The following is a 14,370-nucleotide window of genomic DNA, read 5'->3' as shown; positions in this document are numbered from 1 at the left end:
GTTTTCTTCTGTGTGTATTACTCTTGTAAGCAACTTGGATTCATGAGCTGTTCAGATGATTGTGATATGATTCCCGCACTTATCAGCTCTTGTCTTCGCAATTGTGTGAATGATGCTTTTCCTTAAGTTAGACGGTCTATAGCCAGACGCATACATTCTACACACCAACGTGAATATTTGTTTTACTGACACCTCCCCAATGACTTTAGAAACTCTCATGGAATGTCATATATCCCTTCTGCCTTAGTCCTCCAAAGCTCTTTTAAATTCCGATTCTGATACGGGATACCCTATCTCTTTTAAATCGACTCCTGTTTCTTAATCTATCACATCAGACAAATTTTCCCCCTCATAGAGGCTTTGAATGTGTTCTTTCCACCCATCCGATCTCTCCTTTGCATTTAACAGTGTTACCACCCTTGCTTTTAATGCCACCGAAGGTTGGTTTGACTTTCCTGTATACTGTGTCTGTCCTACCGTCAGTCATTTCTTTTTCGATGCCTTAACATATTTCTTACAGCCATTTCGCCTTAGCTTCCCTGCACTTCTCATTTATTTCATTCCGCAGCGACTTGTATTTCTGTATTCCTGTGTTTCCAGGAACAATTTTGTACTGCCTCCTTTCATCAATCAACCGAAGTACTTCTTATGTTACCCATGGTTTCTTCGCAGTTACCTTCTTTGTATCTATGTTTTCCTTCCCAACTTCTGTGATGGCCCTCTTTAGAGATGTCCATTCCTCTTCAACTGCACTAACTACTGATTGCTGTATCTATAGCCTGAAAGAACTTCAAGCGTATCTCGTCATTCTTTAGTAATTCAGACTTCCTCTTCTTACCGTATTGATTCTTCGTGACTAGGATCCAGCATACTCTTCATCACTAATTTATTGTGATCTGAGTCTATATCTGCTCCTGGGTACGCCTTACAATCCAGTATCTGATTTCTGGATCTCTGTCTGATCATGATGTAACCTAACTGATATCTTCCCGTATCACCTGGCCGTTTCTAAGTATACCTCCTCCTCTTGTGATTCTTGAACAGATTATTCAGCATCACTAGCTGAAACTTGTTGCAGAGCTCAATCAGTCTTTCTCCTCTCTCATTCCTTGTCCCAAGCCCATATTCCCCTGTAACCTTTTCTTGTACTCCTTTCCCTACAACTGCATTCCAGCCCCCAATGGTCGTTAGATTTTCATCCCCCTTTACATACTGTGTTACCCTTCCAATATCCTCATACACTTTCTCCATCTCTTAATATTCAGCTTGCGTTTCCTGTCATCTGGTCGCACTACAGCTCTATTTACGAAACATAAGGATGTGTTTATGTTCCGAACTTTTTTCTTCCCACTTTTCATCTTATTCTCCCTGTCTCACACACACACACCCAAAAATACAAAACACTCTCTCTCTCTCTCTCTCTCTCTCTCTCTCTCTCTCTCTCTCTCTCTCTCTCTCTCTCACACACACACACACACACACACACACACACACACACACACACACACACACACACACACATGTACTACGTTTGTGACACAGATGGAAGTGGGCGAAGGATATTTCACCACAATGGCAATATAGTGTGTACGCAAAAAGAATATGGCAAACAAACAGAGTGAAAATAGGAAAAGAAAGACGGTGAAGACCAAGTAATTAAGATTATCACCAAGGACGATGGCAATCTTTGGAATTACTTGCATATTATCAAGAGAGAATTCCGTAACAATACTGCATGTGTCCCATAGCATGTAGAACTAACCGGGGATGTTGAACGTATACAAAGAAAGGGGGCGCGAATTCTCCCTTACGCTAACTTTGACATCGTTTAGCTTCTGTTTGTCTGAGAGGGTTTGTCTGCGTTTAAACTTGCAGTGAATCTCTCTTTGCTTTCGCAGTAGTTTCCTAACTTTGGTGTTGAACCACGATGGGTTTTTACCGTCCGTACAGTTTTACTCGGCACGTACCTGTCTAAAACGCATTTTGCGATTGCCTTGAATGTTTTCCATAAACACTCAACATTGTCAGTGTCGGAACAGAAATTTTCGTTTTGATCTGTAAGGTAGTCTGAAATCTGCCTTCTATTACTCTTACTAAACAGATAAACCTTCATCCCTTTTTTTATATTCCTATTTATTTCCATATTCAGGGATGCTGCAACGGCTTTATGATCACCCTATTCTGCGCTTACAGAGTCGAAAAGTTCGGGTCTGTTTGTTATCAGTAGATCCAAGATGTTATCTCCACTAGTTGGTTCTCTGTTTAATTGCTCGAGGTAATTTTCGGATAGTTCACTCAGTATAATGTCACTCGATGCTCTGTCCCTACCACCTGTCCTAAACATCTGAGTGTCCCAGTCTATATCTGGTCAATTGAAATCTCCACCTAAGACTATAACGTGCTGGGAAAATTTATGTGAAATGTATTCCAGATTTTATCTCAGTTGCTCTGCCACTAATGCTGCTGCGTCGGGAGGTCGGTTAAAGGAGCCACTTATTAACCTAGCTCGGCACCCATAATAATTCACAGTAACTATCCACTTCTACTTCACTACAGGATAAACTACTACTAACAGCGACAGACACGCCACCACATGTTGCATGCAATCTATCCTTTCTAAAGACCGTCTGTGCCTTTGTAAAAATTTCGGCAGAATTTATCTATGGCTTCAGCCAGCTTTCTGTACCTATAACGATTTCAGCTTCGGTGCTTTCTATCAGCGCTTAAAGTTCCGGTACTTTGCCAATGCAGCTTCGACAGTTTACAATTACAATGCCGATTGCTGATTGGTCCCCGCATGTCCTGACTTTGCTCCACATCCTTTGAGGCTGTTGCCCTTTCTGTACCTGCCCGAGGCCACCTAACCTAAAAAAACGCCCAGTCCACGCTACACAACCCCTGCTACCCGTGTAGCCGCCTGATGCGTGTAGTGGACTCCTGACCTATCCAGCGGAACCCGAAACCCCACCACCCTACGGCGCAAGTCGACGAATCTGCAATCTCCTGTCTCCCCTCCCCCCCCCCCCGTCTATCTCCTCCTTCCCCCCCTCTCTCCATCCATCCCATCTTTCTTCGTCCATTTTAGTGTCTGTCTGTTCGTATCCTCCTTCCCCATGTCTTCACCTCTCCCTCTTTTGTCTCTTTCCATTTCTCCCTTTTCTCTTTCTCTGTCCATCTGTCCCTCCACCTATCTCAGCCCATTTCCCCTCCCCATATCTCTGTCCGTCTCCTCCGCCCCTATCTGCGCAACCGAGCGAGGTGTCACAGTGATTAGCACACTGGACTCGCATTCGGGAGGACGACGTTTCAATCCCGCGTCCGGCCATCCCGATTTAGGTTTTCCGTGATATCCCTAAGCCGCTTCAGGCAAATTCCGGGATGGTTCCTTCGAAAGGGCACAGCCGACTTCCTTCCCCATCCTTCCCTAATCCGATGAGACCTATGACCTCACAGATTGGTCTCCTCCCTCAAATAACCCCCCCTCCCTCCCCCTACCCGCGCCAGACTCCTCGTTCTCCCCCGCTGTCTGTCCATCTCCTCTTCCTCCCTTCTCTTTCCACGTTATCACGCTCACCCTAATGGATGGTTGGTAGTTCTTACCCCTACAGTATTTTTTTCCAGACTGTAATTAATTTGCGTACCAAATTTTATTCACATCGTTCCAGGTGTTTAAAAATGGTTCAAATGGCTCTGAGCACCATGGGACTTAACTTCAGAGGTCATCAGTCCCCTAGAACTTAGAACTACTTAAACCTAACTAACCTGAGGACATCACACACATCCATGCCCGAGGCAGAATTCGAACCTGCGACCGTAGCGGTCGCGCGGTTCCAGAATGTAGCACCTAGAACCGCTCGGCCATGTAGGTCGGCTCCAGGTGTTTGGAATGAGCTGTTATCCCATGGCTTTACCTGCATACTATCTTGTCAAATATACTCATATTTCACAGATAATTAAAGTATTTCACGTTGCACCTGTATGTGGAATTTTGCCTTGCAGTTTCATTTTCACGCAATTGAATACTTACGGCGTCGTATCTCCTGAACAACGTGCTATATATACATGATACAATTTTTGAGGTATATCCATTGGTATATGTGGATTCGGTCTGCGAGATGTGTTGCAATTAGCATAGGCAGCAAAGAAGTAATACCTCGAAACGTTATACATGATGCGGCGGTTTTTTCTCGCATTTCCATATTTGATGTCGTACCTCCTGAACTAGGTGTCGTACAATGACGTAGTTTTTCTGGTACATTAAGTGGTATACGTGAATACTGTTTGCAAACCTTTCAGTGAAACACAGCTATAAACCTCCCAACATTTCACATTTTCATCCACTTTAACATTTCTGTACAGTTTCCTCCACCATTCTTCAAGCTATTAAAAAATTTGGTGTTCCGTTGCTGATATAGAAGTAATGTTGAGTAAGACCTTACCATGAAACCAATGTTTTGCTCAGTTGATCGTCTGGTAAACGATAGGCGTTTTAACATGGTAAGTGATTCAGAGTCTCAAAGTTCTCTAACGAAGTTTCGTTAGCGATGGAACAAGATTGGTTGCGGGTCAGTTAGCTTTAAGTGGTTTCGCTAAATACACACAAACTGATTCGATATCTGTTTCATATTTTTTTTATTTTCTCTGTTATTGCACGAACAGGAAGTAATGGCACTGTAGTTGATTGGAATGCTAGCATTTTAAACGAGCAATAAATAATCTAAATTGTTACAAAACTAGCAAAGTATGCTTAGAAATTACTTCTAGTTCACTAGAATCTGAATTCATAGTGTCTCCACAATTTTGGAAACTAAAGCAAGTAATATGTGACGTAAGATACTGTAGCGAGAAATGTCGTAAATCGTAGTGTTTTCAGAAAAATACCATACGTACAGAAAGTTTAGGAGTGTAATATAAGTAGCGCTTCATTTCTAAATACAACCCTGTTACGAAATAATTCAAAACCACAGTCTTTAGAATTCGCAGCTTGTAAGAAAACAACAATAACCTTGCCATACACTGTAATCGCTGCAATCGTGAGAGATAGATACAAGGTAGTGCTAGAGTTGTAAGCGGTCATTTATGATAGTTGTGAATGACTCAAAAATTAATTACCAAACGGTTAGCTTCAATGTAGGTCTACCGTTTATCACATACATAATTTTCATCGTGTAGCGTTTACCCAAATCCCATTGGGTGTCTGGTGGCAACTTGTTAGGTGCTCTGGAACAACATGGTTTCGCCACGGATTTAAAATACGCTCAGCACGCGCGTCAATTGCTCGCTGTGAGACACCTAGCGGCGCTCGGCTGAAGTTAGAACTTTCGCTTGGGATCGGTGGCGGCAGCTGGCTGCCATTCTGCGAACCCTCTCGGCGTCGCTCCACGTTTGAAACGCGATATGTTCTCTTTTGTATTCATTCAAACTGAGACTAGGATAGAAGTATACCACTACATTTGAAAGGTGTATTTTGCTATTCAAATGATTACGAATCATAGAAAGTGATGTCGGCTTGTATACGTCATTCTTTCCTTTTGTACGCAGCTCGGAATAATGCAGCACTTTAAAATGAAACTTCATCTTTTTACCAAACATGATCACGATGTGTTCATAATACAATCTTAACTAGGATTTTGGGGCGTCTCATGGCTCTATTGTTCAACTTCCTTCGTTGTACTCGTACCACGTCTTGAATGACAAAGGAAAAAGAGGGATATAAATGAAGACCAATGAGAAGATCACAAAAATACAATATTAATACTCCATACGCCATCTGATATGGGTGCCACGGTTGACAGCGCGGTCAACAGCTTGTAAATGGAAAGTTTGCCTCGGAAGCCTATAGGCTTGCAAAAGAAGGAAGAGCATTAACAGAAGTTAATATTGTTGCAGTGTCAAAAGATAGTTATATCAGGATATAACAGAACTCCTTGAACACTTAAAATATGAAGAGAATCAGCTAGGATTTCAGTACCGGTGTCCGGGAAAGTGCAACGTGGTAGTGAGAAAGAAAACACATGTCAATAAATACTAGCGCTCTCGCGCTCAGAGCTTGGAATCATACGCGTCTAAATCGTTAATTACACACGCGAGAACAGGAACAGAAAGAATTGAATATATACTGATAGCTTTTTTTAAATAATTTTCCGAAGTAGTAAATCGGAAAGCAAATTTAACTTTGCTTTTGTTTATGGAAAGAGGAGTAGCTAAGAGTGACTTCAAGGTAAGTATAGATCAGTAAAGAGTCTTACATCGTATCAAACTGGAATAATACGTTCGGCATTGTTGGGTTAGTAAGCACTAAGTCAAGGAGAGGGGGGCTTCTAGGATACCACCAGCCGAATAAATGAACTGAAGTTCCTTATCACCAGAAATGAAAAGGAGTGACCCACAAGCACTTTAAAGAAGCTTTTTCGTAGACAAGATCACTTTGAAAACTATTTTTTATTCACTTGTTCCGACAGGTAAGACTGTCATCCTCAGATCTTTAAAACCTTTTTTTTTGTTTTGCGTCATGTCGGTTGTTAAAATCCACAATTTATAGTAAACGTGCGCCTTTAGGCCAATGTTTACATCTACATGACGGGTAAACCACATCTTGGAACTTCCTCGTTTGAAATACATGGTGCAAGAGTGCAACATTTTATAAAATCATATTCTTAAAGAAAAATGCATTTTAATTGACAATGCATCATCTAACTACGTATCTGTAACGTTGCGAAAAAGAAATTACGTCCAATAAAGAACTACATGAACGCTAAACCGGTTTAAGGGATTTTCATTCACTGTTAATTTCACCAGTTCATAAGCAGCTTTTAGTAAAAGACGGCAACGACGTACTGTTTTAGCTGTGGCAGCCCTAGGTACAAAATAGTATGTAGTAACAGTTCTGATCATAATAACTGTGATTGACAAGACCTATAAAATTATGAGTCTCGCTACTATTTATACATGTTACAGAAAATGCAGGTTTGAAGTGCGAAGGGGAAACAAGAGGTAAACACAGAACAGCTAGCAGTCGCGACTATTAACGAAAGGTCGGAACTTCTTCCCAGATGTGATAAGTCAGTCTCTAAGGATTCGGGATTCGTTTACGTTGACGACGACATACGTGTCAGAGGTGTTCTAACCGATGCTGAACTGTTGGCATGTCGGAATGAAGGCGGGGAAAGAACGAAGAACGACCTCCAAAACCTACCGTTACACCTAGATAGGTCGTCTTCTGTCCCTACGATACGCTGCTACGCACTCTGAACGGAAACAATTTCTTCTCAGCTCTTACCACTACTGAAAACATGCTGGACAGCGCTGGATGGAAGTCGCTTTCTCAAAAGAAAACCACCCACAATTTTTCAAAATGACGTGCAATAGCTTCATCCGTAGACCTTTTATATACTGTATGTATCCACGACACATATAGCATGTATGTATTTTTAGTATATTATCAAAATATTAATGTACACACAGGGTGATCCACGTGACCTTGTGATGTCGTTTATTGCAACTCGCAATATTATAAATGGCCTTCTAAAACCACGAGCGATATTTCCATATTCCCTCGCTCGTTAAACGCAAACTGTAGACCCATGGAAACAAATAAACAAGATCTTTCTGCAGATAAATTTTGTTCTGGGATCAGTTTTCACTACAGGCCGTAGTTCTCGAATTATTCAAACGCACCCGTACCTCAATGCTCAGCCCTCTCTTCCTCACCGGTCAGGATTTCTAAAATGTTGTTCGTGGCACTCCCTCCTACCAGTGTATAAAAACTCGCGACTGCACGAATTATATTTGCACATTCTACCTTTTCTGGTGTTAGTTGTCTGGCGTTACTACGCTAGCGGCTTAGTGGAGCACTTACAAACTCTAAAACAGTTTTGTGAATTTTAACAGCATAATATAAACAATTACAACTGTGTATTCATCAGACCTACTAGCAACGAAGCTACTGTGTTTGTAGGAGACGGGATTGGATCGAATTGTTCCCTTAATTAGTTTTGGCGTAACGTTTACAAAAGTCGTCTCTCTTTCATTACTGTCACGGGCACGTTTAAATTAATGCGAACAAAAAAGTCAACTAGGCTAGTGACAAATAGCCCAAGGGACAAAAAAATGTCGAACATCGAGAATAGTTGGTGTATTCGGATGTATTGTACAGTGGTATATGGGAGTGCCACGAACAACGTACTACAAATCCTGATTGATGAGGGTTGAGTGTAGGGGTGGCGGTGCGTTTGGAAGTCACTTTTGTACGTATTTATTGAATAACTAAAAATCATGGACTCCATCGGAAACGTATCCCAGTACCGCATTAAATCCATAAATTTCCTACAATAATTTATTCTGTACGGCTAATACAATGAAGAGCCAAAGAAACTGACACACCTGCCTGGTATCGTATACGGCCCCCGCGAGCACGTAGAAGCGCCGCAACACGACGTAGCATGGACTCACGTCAGAAGTAGTGCTGGATGGAACTGACACCATGAATCCTGCAAGCCTGTCCATAAATTCGTAAGAGCACAGGAGTTGGTGATCTCTTCTGAACAGCACGTTGCAAGCCATCCCAGATATGCTCAATAATATTCATGTCTGTTGAGTTTTGTGGCCAGTGGAAGTGTCTGAATTCAGAAAAGTGTTCCTGGAGCCATTCTATAGCAGTACTAGAGGTGTGGGGGTGTCGCACTGTCCTACTGGAATTTCCCAAGTGCGTCGATGGGTCCCGTATCACTCCAATTCCACACGCCCCACATCGTTACAGAACCTCCAGCAGCATGAACAGTCTCCTGCTGACATACAGGGTCCATGGATTCATGAGGTTGTCTCCATATCTGTACACGTCACACCGCTCGATACAATTTCAGGACGAGGCCCGACCAACCAGACAACATGTTTCCACGCATCTGCTGTCCAATATCGGTATTGACGGGGCCAAGTGGGGCGTTAAGCTTTGTGACGTGCAGTCATCAAGGATACACGAGTGGGCCTTCGGCTCCGAAAGCCCATATCGATGGTGTTGCGTCCAATGGTTACCAGGCTCACACTTGATGGATCACCACTGAAATCTGCAGCAATTTGCGGAAGGGTTCCACTTTTGCAACGATTCTGTTCAGTCGTGTTTTCCGGCCGCGGTGATGTCGGAGATTCGATGTTTTACCGAATTCCTCATATTCATGGTTCAATCGTGAAATGGTCGTACGGGAAAAATCCCTACTTCATCATTACCTCGGAGGTGCTGGATCCCATCTCTCGTGCGCCGTCTCGCCGACTATAAAACTACGTACGAGCTGACTTAAATCTTGATAACCTGCCATTGTAGCAGCAGTAACCGATCTGACAACTGCGGCAGACACTTCTTGTCTTATACAGGCATTGCCGACGGCAGTACTGTCTTCTTCCTGTTTACATATCTCTGTAGTTGAATATCCACACCTATGCCAGTTTCTTTGGCGCTTCAGCGTAGTTTGCGTGTAGCGGGCGATAGGATATGAATATCTGGCGCTGGTTTTCTTTGAAGCCCACATATAACATTGCGGGCTGCATAATGCGGCATCGGTAGGGGCACCTGAATCAGCTTGTACGTTTGCAGTATGTCGTACTAAAATTTACTCTCGATTAAACTCTTGTGTATTCGAAGCTTTTCTTGCGTCCCTCTAGATTACTTCATCTCCCATTGCTTTGAGCTGTCGGTAATTTGAACTTACCACCTGATCCGCTGAGTTTCATATAATCGAGTCATACGTTTCTTCATGAGACTATGATTGACAACAGTAGATTTGTCGAAATCGTTATGTTTTACATGGTGTCCAAGCTGTGCGCAATGTCTTCACACCGTCCGTATTGACTGACCAATGTACCTGCTACCACCTTCACAAGGAAACCGGGTTTTAGGTATCTGATCTCTGATTACATGTGATCCTAGCCACAATCTTGGCTCTATGTATCGGCATGTTTAAGATTTCTTTCTTTTGGATTGAATAATGAAAGCTTTGTGCAAAGAGTTCTAGGTCAGCACGCGTTGGTTTCCGGCCGAATTAATAAAGTACTTAACGAACTGCCTGCTGAAATATCGTGATGATTGCGACGGATGGAATATTCGAAAACTTGAGTCTGAATCTAAATTTAACACTGGAAAAACTGTGTGAAGATCTTATTCAAGAATGTCGCCACGAAAAGTTAGCTCTCCAACAGCGAATTTTGAACGTAATTTTGAACATTCAGTACCTAACAAGAGGAGACCAAGGCGTTGGGTCACGGATTTACTTCAACTTTGTACACATTTCGTATTCCATTACAACAACATAATGTGCAAGTAGTAACTTGCACAACTCTGGTATTGCCCAGAAAATGGCAACAGAAGTTTTATATATCTAAAGTATCTGAGCGAAAGTGCCGGTTGTAAGAAGCCGGTGTGGTCACCTGGTTAGCTTTCGCGCTTAGCAAGAGGGTGATAATATTCATAATCTGCAGTAGTCAAAGAACATGGAGTCAGCGATTTTTGTATTACAAATGTAAATTCTGTAATGTTCAAAAACTTTGCACTTACACTATTCGTTCATCTTCCATTAGCAACGACTCACTGTTACGCAAGTTAACTGCCATGTGGGACCTGCCTCCGTATCTACACCTTGAAGCCACCGATGTGCAAAGTAGTTCCGGATACCTTACCAGATTGCATACACAGGGTGTTACAAAAAGGTACGGCCAAACTTTCAGGAAACATTCCTCACACACAAAGAAAGAAAATATGTTATGTGGACATGTATCCGGAAACGCTTACTTTCCATGTTAGAGCTCATTTTATTACTTCTCTTCAAATCATATTAATCATGGAATGGAAACACACAGCAACAGAACGTACCAGCGTGACTTCAAACCCTCTGTTACAGGAAATGTTCAAAATGTCCTCCGTTAGCGAGGATACATGCATCCACCCTCCGTCGCATGGAATCCCTGACGCGCTGATGCAGCCCTGGAGAATGGCGTATTGTATCACAGCCGTCCACAATACGACCACGAAGAGTCTCTACATTTGGTAGCGGGGTTGCGTAGACAAGAGCTTTCAAATGCCCCCATAAATGAAAGTCAAGAGGGTTGAGGTCAGGAAAGCGTGGAGGCCATGGAATTGGTCCGCCTCTACCAACCCATCGGTCACCAAATCTGTTGTTGAGAAGCAGATGAACACTGCGACTGAAATGTGCAGGAGCTCCATCGCGCATGAACCACATGTTGTGTCGTACTTGTAAAGGCACATGTTCTAGCAGCACAGGTAGAGAATCCCGTATGAAATCAAAATAACGTGCTCCATTGAGCATAGGTGGAAGAACATGGGGCCCAGTCAAGACATCACCAACAATGCCTGCCCAAACGTTCACAGAAAATCCGTGTTGATGACGTAATTGCACAATTGAGTGAGGATTCTTGTCAGCCCACATATGTTGATTGTGAAAATTTACAATTTGATCACGTTGGAATGAAGCCTCATCCGTAAAGAGAACATTTGCACTGAAATGAAGATTGACACATTGTTGGATGAACCATTCGCAGAAGTGTCCCCGTGGAGGCCAATCAGCTGCTGCTAGTGCCTGCACACGCTGTACATGGTACGGAAACAACTGGTTCTCCCGTAGCACACTCCATACAGTGACGTGGTCAATGTTATCTTGTGTGGCAGCAACTTCTCTGACGCTGACATGAGGGTTATCGTCAACTGCACGAAGAATTGCCTCGTCCATTGCAGGTGTCCTCGTCGTTCTGGGTCCTCTCCAGTCGCGAGTCATAGGCTGGAATATTCCGTGCTCCCTAAGACGCCGATCAATTGCTTCGAACATCTTCCTGTCGGGACACCTTCATTCTGGAAATCTGTCTCGATACAAACGTACAGCGCCACGTCTATTGCCCCGTGCTAATCCATACATCAAATGGGCATCAGCCAACTCCGCATTTGTAAACATTGCACTGAGTGCAAAACCACGTTCGTGATGAACACTAACCTGTTGATGCTACGTACTGATGTGCTTGATGCTAGTACTGTAGAGCAATGAGTCGCATGTCAACATAAGCACCGAAGTCAACATTACCTTCCTTCAATTGGGCCAACTGGTGGTGAATCGAGGAAGTACAGTACATACTGACGAAACTAAAATGAGCTCTAACGTGGAAACTAAGCGTTTCCGGACACATGTCCACATAACATCTTTTTTTTATTTGTGTATGAGGAATGTTTCCTGAATGTTTGGCCGTACCTTTTTGTGACGCCCTGTATAAGGGATTTCGCAAATCACGACAGCCTTACATTTCCAGGAAAACTTCATGGGTTCAAATAACTAAATTTATTTAAAAATAGTAATTAGTCAAATATCATGAAATTCACTAAAACGTCAAGCCAATACATGTGGCTTTTAAAATTATATTACCTCTCAAATGTCATATAAATTAAATAATTGACCAGTGCTCAAACAAATATAGATTAAAAATTATGTATGAGCGGCAGTCGCACCGTCGCCTCATACACGTTCGTCTAAGGAACCACTATTTTTTTCATAGGGTGAAGGAATATAAGGAATGGTCTAGGGAACAAAGTGGGCAGGTGTTATTGTACGAGGCTTGGACATGATTTCTCCGTTGCCCTGCAGGAAGATAGAAAAGGAGTAAATTGCCCCAGGAGCATATTCATTTACCTTCTGACAAAAAACAAACCCGCCTTTTCCATGGCTTGTCTCTGAAGCACTTGACCACTCTGAACTGCAACGGCCAGCACTTACGGACAGATACATATGCCACGTACCATATGCGTAAAATTTCTCTTGCCATTTTCACGGAAGTGCCGGAGTCCTACTTGCACATTCCATTGTTTTAATGGCCTACTAAATGTGTACAAAGTTTGAAGTAAACCTTTGATCCCAACGTTGTGGGCCACACTTGTAAGTCGAATGTCAGTTTAATTTGCAGATTAGGTTTGTTTTTATACCTTCGTAACGGAATAGTGACGTGCTTTTCGTTCCAGAGGATAAACCGGAATACCGGCTCCGTCCCCAACGGTTTCACGCTACCGAAAAATCATCCATATTCAGTTCATATTTATGTGGAGACGGCTCCTGATTTTTAATAGTTCGGAAATGGATTAAAATGTGACTTTACTTCTTTCATAAGTTACTTCGCTCATTCAAGGGGCATTAAAAAATTACAGCCAAATATAAAGAATCGGTGATGTGCGCAATGTGACGTACCATTGCCAGTTAAAGATGTAGGAAAAAACATGAGAGGTCCGAGTGGGATTCGAGCACCGAGGGTTCCATATAAACTTATTTATGTATACAGACAGTTCATCCATCCCAGGAATCGAGAACCTTGCCTGTTATCGATGTCTGTACAAGTAGGATATACGTCTACCAATTTCTGAGAAAAAGGGGTCTTAACACAAGGACAGATAGTCGAATAGCAAATGAGAGAAAATAGACTTTCGTATGATTAACAATTAATTAACAATTTTCGGATTAGTTAACAATTTTCGGATTTTTCCCTTACTTTTATTGTGAAACTTTGCTATTTGACGAATTTCTTGATTCTACGCCAACGGGAAGTAACCTATAGTTTTTGTTGGGTGAGTCTGCGAGTATCAAAAATATAGCTGTATCTTTTGATTTCATTGTCTTAGAAGCTGCAATATTTACACCTCCAAGGGACCACAGACCTTAATATTTGACACAAATTTCAATTTGATACGTCTACCGATTCCTGAGGAAAAGGGGTTTTAACAGTCGGACAAACACACAGGGAGATGAATAGCAAGGTGATCCTCTAAGCGCTCCGTACTTACCGACTAAAAACCAGAAAAATGACCCTATTTTACAACGAAGAGTGCGCCGACTTAATAGTAATAATTAACTCAGAGAATGGTTAATTGAAGAGGAACGCCATATGTGTTCGTCTGCCGTTCGATAGATGGGAAAACAAACTTAGACAAATGTTTATGTCTTTGTAGATGCAATAAAAGTAGTTTTGTGGGCCGATTTGTTACTATAAACGAGATGTGACTCCACCACCTCACATCGGAAATAGCAAAGTACTGGTGGAAGCTATCGGTGTCACGCGACAAAATAAGATGAAGTAATTTTCATCCGACAGCAAGATTGTGTCATTGTCGTTTTCGGGACGCAAAAGGGATCCCTGTTCCTCATTATCACACAAAAGATAAAACAAAAACCAGCGAATACTTTGAAAGTTTTCTCGGCGAAAGGGAAAAAAAGCCAGTAAGGCTTAGCACTGCATAAGAAAACAAGTCATTGTTCTTCGAGACAATGCACCAGGGTATCAAAGTTTCTTTTTTGTGTTTCCTTCCTTCTGATTGAGAGTTTGAGGCTCTTCAGCCAT

General features: G+C 42.3%; 1 protein-coding gene across 1 annotated transcript in view; it reads right to left on the bottom strand.

Annotated features, from left to right (window-relative positions):
- LOC126336196 (EGFR adapter protein-like) overlaps positions 1-14,370 on the bottom strand; it is a 1,052,725-nt gene that overhangs the window by 494,704 nt on the left and 543,651 nt on the right. The gene's annotated exons all lie outside the window — the stretch shown is intronic.

Source organism: Schistocerca gregaria, chromosome 1 (genome assembly GCF_023897955.1).
Source record: "Schistocerca gregaria isolate iqSchGreg1 chromosome 1, iqSchGreg1.2, whole genome shotgun sequence".
NCBI lineage: Eukaryota > Metazoa > Arthropoda > Insecta > Orthoptera > Acrididae > Schistocerca > Schistocerca gregaria.
The sequence above is the reverse complement of the archived record's forward strand: the minus strand, read 5'-3'. Positions and strand labels throughout refer to the sequence as shown.